Here is an 11,286-nt window from a genome sequence, read left to right on the forward strand (position 1 = left end):
TACACACGTGAATAAACTGAGGAAAACCTCAACGAGCTACATGAAAATAATCCCGCACAAACCTAAGCGGGAAACAGGGGTAAATATACACACAGAAATTAAAGCAACTGAAAACCAGGTGTGAATGAACCAAAAACAAAACAAACGGAAAAAGAAAAATGGATCGGTGATGGCTAGTAGGCCGGCGACGCCGACCGCCGAGCACCGCCCGAACAAGGAGAGGAACCACCTTCGGTGGAAGTCGTGAAACCCTTGAATGAGTAGGTGTGTCCAAACTTTTGCTGGTACTGTATGTAAATAAGGTATTTCTGTTTTTTAGTTCTAATAAATGTGTAAAAAATTCTAAAAACCCGTTTTAGCCTTTTCATTATAGGGTTTTGTGTGTAGATTGATGAGAACTTTTTTTTATATTTAATCCATTTTGGAATAAGGCTGTAACGTAACAAAATGTGGAAAAAGTCAAGGGGTCTGAAGACTTTCCGAATGCACTGTATTTAGTAAACTCACCATTAAAAAGTACCATATTGAGTGTCCGTATAGCTAATACTGAGATGCACTGTCAATAATATTATGCTCCCAGCAGGTCCAGTTATTTTTTCTCGTAAGCTTACCTCCCCTTCGATTAGCTATTCCTCGCACGCCTAGAACACTTTAATAGCCTATAGATTTGTCGTTTTATTGTATTAGGCCTTTTCCTGTCTACCCAGACTCCTTGCTCCTACAACCAAGCCTAGTATAAGGTATGGAGGGATGTATTTTCTGTTTGTCGAGATTGACATTAGCCTAGTCTATTTGAATGTTGAAAACACAAACCATGATGTTGAAGTGCCCAAAGAAACCTGTTGGTGAAAGATTCGTTGCATATATTTTATATAACTATAAATATAACATAGAAATGAGTGCCCCCCTTTTGAAAAAAAAAAGACCCCCAGCTGATTATTGTCTGGTGCTGGGTCTGCATGTACGTGCTGATGTATCACCACGCAGGCTACAAGAACAAACGTCTCGAACATGGTGGAATGTGAATATGCCTCAGCCAATGAAAACGTGCGGTGGGCAGGGCCACAACCATCTCCACCCCGTTCCATGTGTGGCTGTGAGAGGTACTTGAGGCAACCAGCTGCAATAACATTTGAGTTTGCTCATCATTTGGGCAAATTTACCTACCCAACATAAATTCTCAAGTTTAATTGTATGTTCACTCAACCTTTCTACCTTATTTGCGTACTTATTTGCCTATTATTTGCATATTTCACATTGTGCCTTGCTTTTTGAGTGAATTGGAGTTACCACCCATGACGGAGACATAGTTGTTGTATTCAATGAATTTCAGTCGTGTAGGGTACACCAAGTGAGTGTTGAAATTAATAAGTTATCTTTAAAATGAAGCTCATTGTGACAGTACATTACATAGATCATAAGGCTGTTCGATGAGGGCTTAGTTACACCTTAACACAGTGGTCTGAAACTTGTCGCTTACAGACCACATCAAGCCTGCAAGTCACATTATGCTGAATTGCAAAGTGGTGTAATTCCTATTCGAATCCCGCCAGAGTGAGGATATCCAACAATTGAAACTTTTAATCGCCCGCAACCTGCATTGAGAATGACTCCCGGTTAGGGAAGGCTGATTATTGCATACGTGAATTTGTAATTTTACTCAACAAGCTTTTACAAATGCAGCTCACTTCGGGCGGAGTTTGTTGAGTAAACAAACTTTAACACATTAACTCAAATTCTTGTCCTTTGGAAGTCCACTTGATTAAGCAATTGGTTAAGTTGGCAATTTTACAGTGCATGAGAGTTATGTATTTGATTTATTAGTATGTTTGTGTATAAACTGCCACAGTATCACCAGCATTCGCGTCCTACTGTATGACATCTATCACCAGTAAAATAAGGAATATGGGTATTTAGGAAATTAGGAATTTTCTTCTGATAATTTGGTTTTCTGGACACGACATTGGTTTTGAACAGTGAGAATGCCTGTTTCAATTCTGCAATTGCATGCAAACATTCCAATATGCCCTCTTGCAGTGTGACGAATGCACTCCTTTGACCAGACCTACCCTAAACCAGAGATATACACAGTAGATTGAAAGTACCTCAATACACATCTCCCTCCCTCCCCAAACACACCCAATTACCAGTTCTGACTGATTAGGCGGCCGATATATTGTGTCTCTCTAAGTGAATTTGTCACCTCGTTAAAAGGCCCTCACGCATTCGTCCAAAGCCATAAACTCAAAACATATTACTTTACAAACATTTACAAGACCTTTGAGAATTTTTTGAAACGTCATGTTCCAATGTTATGTTCCAAATCCTGTGCTGAAATGGATACAAAATTGTGCAAGGTGGGTTAGGGACGGTTGTTTCTCTTCATTGTCTGTTTGAGTGTTGAAGCAGGGGTGCTGTGCTGTACTGTCCTGGCATGTGCATGCAGCTTCATGAGGGGCCAGTAGTGGGGGTTAAAACACCCCTGACCTGCTCTTCTCTCCCAGGTGCTGTCCTCGTTTGTCCCCTGCATTGGAACAGTTGGAACAGCACCACATGGAGCAGAGGGCAGAACGGGAAGAGAGCTGTAACAGTGGGGAGGGAACATACACACACAAACCTAACCTCAACCCTGACCCTCCATAGAGGGCGGAGCGGGCTACTTACTAGGTTTTTTTTTATCTCTCCTCTCAGGCAATGCAAGGTGAACAACCTATGCTACTTAACACACAAGCGTGCGGATGCACGCACGCATGTACACACACACACACACACACACACATACACACACACACACACACACCAACTCTGCCCCACAGATTTGCATTTATTTACCTTCCTGTGAATGATTGACAGGTGTCACATCATTACATCATCAGTGTCAGAAGCTGCCAGAGGTCAGGGGACAGCGAGTCAATACATGTCATACTACTGTAGAACAGAGCCACTCATATGGAATCTACCATCAGAACTAATGACCAGGGCCTCGAGTGACGACTAGGTCAAGAGTTTTTCCTGACCACATTTTTGCTGACCGCATTCACTAATCACCAAGTCTTAGTTTGGTTAGTTCAGTCAGGCATGTTAGTGCTGGGTTAGAACAAAACATGTGCACACCGTGGGGGATTAAGAAGCACTGGTTTACAAGACAACCCCCCCCCCCCCCCGCCTCATCCAGCTGTATGGTGAGTCAGTCATTGTGTCCTCTTTATGATGTTATTGATGATTAACCCATATAACTAGTGCCAAGAATTGCGCAACCCAATGACAGCTCCTATAGAGTTTACTGTGGGAGAAGAAACAGGGACAGAATGTGATGAACAGACTGAGACGTAACGTTGTTACTATAACTACTGTTCCCTGACGGAGTGCAATGAAGTACAACACATCTATGGGGAGTCGCACTCTCGCAAATTTGACTGAAGAACTAAAATCATGCCTGATAAGGTCAATGAAATATGCACCTCGCTGGAAGCCCTGCCTTCCACAGGTGATAAGCCCGAGGCTTGGATTCATTCCTTCAATTCAGTACCGCTCTTCACCGAGCCCAGAATTGGGCGGTGCAGAGCCAAACAGATGTTTTACCTCGTTTCCCTCCTTCAGGGAACTGTATAGTCATAACGTTACGTTCCCTTTCAGTCAGTATTCGCGGTGCAACTGAGAGTAATGAAATCCCACCTCAAGCCGGCCCTAACGGATACGAAAAGAAATGGCCCATGGCAGACCACCCAGCTCTCCACCCGTCAAGATGGAGCTGTCCCAGCTGTAAGCACACTGTGGGCTACACTGGGAGCAGTGACATCCAAGCGATAAAGCTGTAAAGCTTGTACACACACACACGCACGCACACACACACACACACACACCACACACACACACACACACACACAGGGCATGCAACCTCGAAAAGAAAAATAGCTCAAAAGCTAAAGACCCGTAAGACACAACCATGACAAAGGCCGCATTCGGACGCAATGTCCCCTTTCAGAGTCGCCTGGGGCAAACTTAGTATAGGAAAGGTGTTTCGGATAACGATTGGAATGGGCTCAACTGGTTTAGAAAGCGGTCGGAAACGGCGCACACCTTTTCAGGAACCGCACCGCCAGATGGCGCCATCAATTCCCACATGACACCCTGAAATATATATGCACTTTCAAAGTGGAGAATGAACGACTATGCTCGACAAGCTCCTGTAAAGACATTAAAATGTCCGCCTGAGCACTCTGGAAAAGAATAATTCATTTATTTTAGTAGCAGAGCTCCAACACCTGCCACTTATATGTGTCCAGCCTCCCATGGAGGGTGTGCTTGAGGACAAATAGTAGCAATCATGTTCGATGGTAAACATCTCACTGCAAGATTGGACCTCTCAGGGGACAAGTGCCACAGGACACCACCCAATAGGCAGATGATCTCTGTGAACCAAGGTTGATTGGGCCAACAGGGAGCCACATAAATCAACAAGCCCTTCAGGTATTTTTTATCTTACCATTACTTAACTAGGCAAGTCAGTTAAGAACAAATTCTTATTTTCAATGACAGCCTAGGAACAGAACAACAGATTTTTACCTTGTCAGCTCAGGGATTTGATCTTGCAACCTATTGGTTACTAGTCCAACACTCTAACCACTAGGCTACCTGCCTCCCCGTATATCTTCCCCAACGTGGGCTGAAGCAGCTCCATGGGGGAAATGCATAAAGGAGGGTCAGAGGCCACTGGTGCGCCAGGGCGTCCACTCCCAATGGAGTGCTTGGGTCCCTCAGATGACAATGCACGTTTTCTTGCAAAGTGCAAAGATCTACATCGCGCCTGCCGAACATTTCCCATTCCTGGAAAACCACTCAAGGGTCTAGCCTCCACTCCTGAGAGAAATTGCCCCACCTGGATAGAGAGCGAGCCAAGGTTAGGAGGGAGAGAGACAGTCTCTCCCCATCAGTTGATTGCCAACCTGGCAAAAGCAGGAGGAGGTGCCTGAGCGCCAGATACACTGTTAGAAGAACCAGGTAATTGATATGCAGTGCCCACCGTACCACTATCCATACCCCCCAAATCAAGTTGTTGTCGTACCTACTCCCACCACCCTCGGGGTGATGTCTGTCATGATTACCTTCCAGGATACAACTCAGCCCATGGGAGCACCCTGACAATAGCAGAGTGTCCCACCACTGTGTGACCCAGATGACATTTGGCTAAGCAAACAAATTGTAGCCCGTACCCCAACGTCACTGTTTGCATGATCCAGTGTGGCACTGCGCATGTGCGCCATTGGTCGGAGCAGCAAGTGAGTCTCCCTTGAAGTGCTCTCTGAATGGGGCGAGACGCCACCTTGTGGACTGGGAGAGACTGATTATTTTTCCATTTCCACGGCTCTTGACAACCGTGTCTGAACGTGGAGAAGGGACACTTTTAATTGAACTCACATGCGGAAGATGCAACACTTTTGACACCTGTGAACACTGTGGAACTAGAGGGTGAAAAAAACCGGTGTTTATGTGCCAAGGTTTGCCTAAAGCCCGGCCCATTCTGTGGTACAAGGGGTCCAGCGATCAGTGACGTATCCTGATTGGCAGTGCCACTTGAGGGTACTGTTGTCACAATGAGACTCACTCGGTTTAGGCGGTAAGATGTGTTCCGGTAACCGGCTGGCAACCAGCGCTGGACCAGACGCATTCAAAATAGACCCAGTGGGAGAAAAAAATATTATGGAGGTTACCCTACCGACCCGTCATAGTTACTGGCGACAAAGCTCCTTGTAACCTAGCTGGGAATGGGACAGACAACTCTGAAAAACAGACCCTTTATGTGGACAAGGGCAATTTGTAATTGAATCTATACTGAAGAAAAATATAAACGCAACATGTAAAGTGTTGGTCGTTTCATAAGCTGACATAAAAGATTCTAGATATTATCCATATGCACAAAAAGCTTATTTCTGTAAAATGTTGTGCACAAATTTGTTTACATCACTGCTAATGAGCATTTCTCCTTTACCAAGATAATCCATCCACCTGATAGGTGTGGCATATCAAGAAGCTGATTAAAGTGCATGATCACTACACAGGCGCACCTTGTGCTGGGGACAATAAAAGGGCACTCTAAAATGTGGAGTTTTGTCACACACAACACAATGCCACAGATGTCTGAAGTTTTGAGGGAGCGTGCAATTGGAATGCTGACAGCAGGAATGTCCACCAGAGCTGTTGCCAGTTAATTTAATGTTAATTTCTCTACCATAAGCCGCTTCCAACGTCGTTTTAGAGAATTTGGCAGTACGTCCAACCAGCCTCACAACCGCAGACCACTTGTAACCACGCCAGCCCAGGACCTCCACATCTGGCTTCTTCACCTACGGGATCGTCTGAGACCTGCCACCCGGACAGCTGATGAAACTGAGGAGTATTTATGTCTGTAATAAAGCCCTTTTGTGGGGAAAAACTCCTTCTGATCGGTGGGTGGGCCTGGATCCCAACTGGGTTGGTCTTTGCCCTACCAGGCTGCACCCTGGCCCAGTCAGGAGAAATTCATAGATTAGAGCCTAATGAATTAATTTCAATTGACTGATTTCCTTATATGAACTGTAACTCAGTAAAAAAAAAAATCATATGAACCACAAAGAGACTGTGTGTGGGATAATAGCATGGTCGTGTCTAACCCTGCTCATTCCCTTGACTCCACTACCAACAACCAATCACCTACAGAGCCCATAACCTGTATCACTAGACACCTCATAGGTACTAGTGAGCTACAGGCAGGCATCAACAATGAATCCCAGTAATGAGCCACCTATGAGGGAGGGGGTGGCCCCTTAAGGACAGAGAGCAAATCGGACAATTTCTTAGTCTGATATACTGTACGCTTTGAACCCTGTGAACACCATGGCCATAACCAAATGTGGGGGCACTGTTGTCACAGTAATGTTTTTGTGGAGGGGCGCACTGGTCACTTAGACCCGTACTATGGCCCCTCACTCTGGGGGTTACCTAAGCCTGTCACACCCTGATCGGTTTCACCTGTCTTTGTGCTTGTCTCTACCCCCCTCCAGGAATCGCCCATCTTCCCCATTATCCCCTGAGCATTTATACCTGTGTTGTCTGTTTGTCTGTTGCCAGTTCGTCTTGTCTTGTCAGGTCTTACCAGCGTGCTTTCCCGCTTTCCTGTTTCTCAAGTGTTTGTTTCTTAGTTTTCCTGGTTCTGACCATTCTGCCTGCTCTGACCCCGAGCCTGCCTGTCGTCTTGTACCTGCCTGACTCTGACCTGATTACAAACCTCTGCCTGTCCTCGACCTGCCCTTTGCCCCATGTTATAATAAATTATTGAGAACTCTACTATCCGCCTCCTGTGGCTGCATCTGGGTCATATCCTGAGATGTGATAGTACGAACTGGCTATGACTGACCCAGCAGACTCAGACCAGCTCCACAATGCTGTCTGCCAGCAAGAAGCCACTATTGGAAGTCACAAGGAGTTACTGCAATGCCTTATGGAGGGACTCCATACCCTGGCAGAACATCATGACCATGCGTTTGATACAATGCTGGAGCAATTCCAGGATTCCCTACAAGGCAGCAAGCCACCCCAGTAATTCCCCAGACTCTCAGCAACCCCGCAACCAGCGGCGTTTCTTCCCAGGCAGCCCCGGAACGTCTTCCAGCGGGCTTGAGAGAAGCCTCGGATCTCTCCGCCATTCCCGCGGAGTACCTGGACCTCCGGGAAGTCTTCAACAAGGCCTGCGCTACGTCTCTCCCTCCGCTTCGACCCTTCGACTGCGCCATTGACCTTCTCCTGGGCACTACACCCCCTCTGGGGTGGCTTTACTCCCTGTCGGGTCCGGAGACCAAGACTATTGAAAAGTATCACCGCTGCGCTTTCCTCTCCCATCATCTTACCCCTGCTGAGAGGAACTATGATGTGGGAAATCGAGAACTCGCCATCAAGATTGCGTTGGAAGAGTGGAGGCATTGGTTGGAACACCCATTCTTAGTGTGGACTGACCATAAGAATCTGGAATATCTCTGCATCGCCAAGCGCCTCAACTCTAGGCAGGCTTGTTGGTCCCTGTTATTCACCCATTTAAATTTCACTCTCTCCTACCGCCCGGGGTCTAAGAACGTGAAGCCTGATGCACTCTTGTATTGCCCCACTGCTACTCCGTCTGACCCCGAGACCATCCTCCCTACCTCCTGTCTAGCGGCTGCAGTTGTCTGGGGTATAGAGAGCCCAAGGGGTGTCCGGCTAACCGGATGTTTGTCCCGGACTCTGCATGCTCCCCGGTCATGGAATGGGCACATTCCTCGAGACTGACCTGCCATCCAGGCTCCCATCAAACCCTGGCTTTCGTCCGACGATGCTTTTGGTGGCCTTCCATGGTCCCGGATGTCTCCGCATTCATTGCCACCTGCACTGTGTGTGCACAAAATAAGACTCTGCGGCAAGCCCTGGCTGGCCTTCTTCAACCACTCCCTGTTCCTCACCGCCGCTGGTCCCATATATCCATGGACTTTATTACTGGGCTTCCCCCGTCAGACTGCAACACTACTATCCTGACGGTGGTGGACAGGTTTTCTAAAGCCGCCCATTTTATTCCCCTTCCCAAGTTACCAAGGAGACGGCTCAGCTCATGGTGCAGCACATCTCATCCTGGTTATATAAGGCGTTCTGCACCCTCTTTAGGTTGTCAGTCAGCTTGTCCTCGGGTTTCCACCCCCAATCTAACGGCCAGTCAGAGTGAGCAAATCAGGACCTGGAGATGGCCCTTCATTGCCTCATCTCCGCCAACCCCACCACCTGGAGCCAGCAACTCGTGTGGGTGGAATACGCCCGTAACACCCTTCCCTGCTCGGCCACTGGTCTCTTGCCCTTCGAGTGTTCCTTGGGATATCAGCCCCCGCTCTTCCCTGAGCAAGAAGAATAAGTCAGTATACCCTCTGCCCAGATGTTCATCCGCCGCTGTCGCCGTACCTGAAAGAGAGCCCGGACCTCTCTTTTGAAGACCACATCCAGGTATCGGTGACAAGCAGATCGTCACCGGACCCCTGCTCCCCGCTATCAGCTCGGGCAGTGGTTATGGCTTTCCAGTCCCGCAAACTTTCCCCCCGTTTCAATCGGCCCTTTCCCCATCTCTAAAATCCTTAGCCCCTCTGCTGTTCGTCTTCTGTTGCTCCGCACCCTCTGTATCCATCCTATGTTTCATGAGTCCAAGATAAAACCTGTGTCTCACTGTCCTTTGTCTTCTGTTTCCATGACCGCGAGCCTGCCTGCCGTCCTGTACTGCCTGTCTCTGACCTGATTACGAACCTCTGCCTGCCCTGACCCCAAGCCTGCCTGCCATCCTGTACCTGCCTGTCTCTGACCTGATTACGAACCTCTGCCTGTCCTCGACCTGCCCTTTTTTGCCCCGTGTTATAATAAATTATTGAGAACTGTAATATCCGCCTCCTGTGTCTGCATCTGAGTCATATCCTGAGACGTGATAGAGCCAAGTGCTCAAGTGCTGCTGCCTCATCGGAGGTGCACGCAAGATCCGCTTCCTCTACTCCCTCCAACTCTGGGAATTTGAAATAGGAATGGGGTTGCTATAACGCCGGGGGAAAGTTAGTAAGTTTCATTCACCGGAAGTTATGCATGCTAACCGACATTAGCCAGGAGGCTTTATAGTCTAAGCTAGGCTAGCTAACCTCTTTGTTCGCGGCATGTTCCATTTAGAAAAACCAAGTGACTTAACGCTACATATACTAAACAAGAGAGCTACCCAAGCAACTCCACTGTGGGGAGGCAGGAATAGCTAGTAGTATCTAGCTCACCTTGGCGAGTTAGCTAACTTGGCTAGCATACTATGGAGCGCTTGTTTAGCTAGCCTGGTCTCGGACATCTAGATAGGACCGGATCACCAAGGTGGGACCAGACCCTTCATTGACAAGTCTGGGAAGAGAGGCAAGCGGTGGCAGACACAGGCGGCAGGGGTTACCCACCTACCTGAATGCCCTCTCTTTTTGAGTAGCCTCCCATAACCTGTGACAGAGCGCACAGGTGTCGGGTTGAGCAGCTTCCACTTACATCATGTCCAGGCAGACAAGACATTTGCTCCGACCAAAAACCTGGGTGCATATAAATCTCTAGTCCAACATTTGGTTGATATATGCTAAATGTCATTCCTCTACCTCTCGTGTGGTGTGGTGTGTGTGTGTGTGTGTGTGTGTGTGTGTGTGTGTGTGTGTGTGTGTGTGTGTGTGTGTGTGTGTGTGTGTGTGTGTGTGTGTGTGTGTGCGTGCAGGCCTGCATGCATGCATGCATGTCTGTGTGTGTGTGTGTGCAAAGCTACATTCATGCTCTCTGATCTGTGAGTAGCCGACCTGAGCTGAACCCTCTACCATAGCGCAGCGTTTCCTCTCTACTCTTCTCTCTCTCCCTCGCTCTTTCTCTCTCTCTTTCTCTCCATATTTTCTCTCCCTATCTCTGTCCTCTCCTGTACCAGAGCTGTGGCCTGTCAGAGTGAGTGGGCGATCACAGATACCAACATCAAGGCTGCCGAGACATGCTCTCAGCACAGCGTGACAGACCCAGCCTCTCTCTCTCTTTATCCACTCTCTCTCTATCCACTCTATCTTTGCTCTACTCCCTCTCTTTTTCTCCACTCTGTTCTCATTATCCTCCCTCACACAAATGTCTCTATATCACTCTCCCCTCTCTCCCTCTCTTTAACTCTCCCTCTTTCTCTCACCCCCCCCCCCACACACACTTCTCTCTTTCTCTTAGCCTCTACCCAGGGGCCCTCAGGGCTCGTTGCTGTTGCAGCTGACGTTAGGAGCAATGAGCTCCCCACTGAGACACTGGATCTGCCGGAGAGGAACATTCATATTTACTGTTAATGTTAATATTTGGAGGTAATATTATTAAAATATTTGCTTTGAGGATATCAAGTGGAAGCCACGAGACTGACTGCTTATGCAACTGCCTCCTTAGATACATGTATAGTATACTCCAGGCTCTTACATCTAGCAGATTCAGTACCACCACGGATGGATGGATTTATCCAAGTGCTCCATTAGAGTTGTTGCTTTGTGTTCCTCCTAATCACGACACGGTAATAATGAACCAATCAATAAATCAATCAATCAAAGTGATTTGGAGTGTGTTTCTGGACTCCCTATACAATTCGCTACAAAAAATGTAAAAAGAAAGGAAGAGAAGAGAAAGGTATACATAGACACCGGATGAAAAATATATGATGTGAAGCTCTTCTGATTTGCCTTCCTTGATACGGGTCCGATATGGTTGTCTGTACATCTTGCT

The sequence above is a fragment of the Salmo trutta genome, chromosome 35 (assembly GCF_901001165.1).
Source record: "Salmo trutta chromosome 35, fSalTru1.1, whole genome shotgun sequence".
Lineage (NCBI taxonomy): Eukaryota > Metazoa > Chordata > Actinopteri > Salmoniformes > Salmonidae > Salmo > Salmo trutta.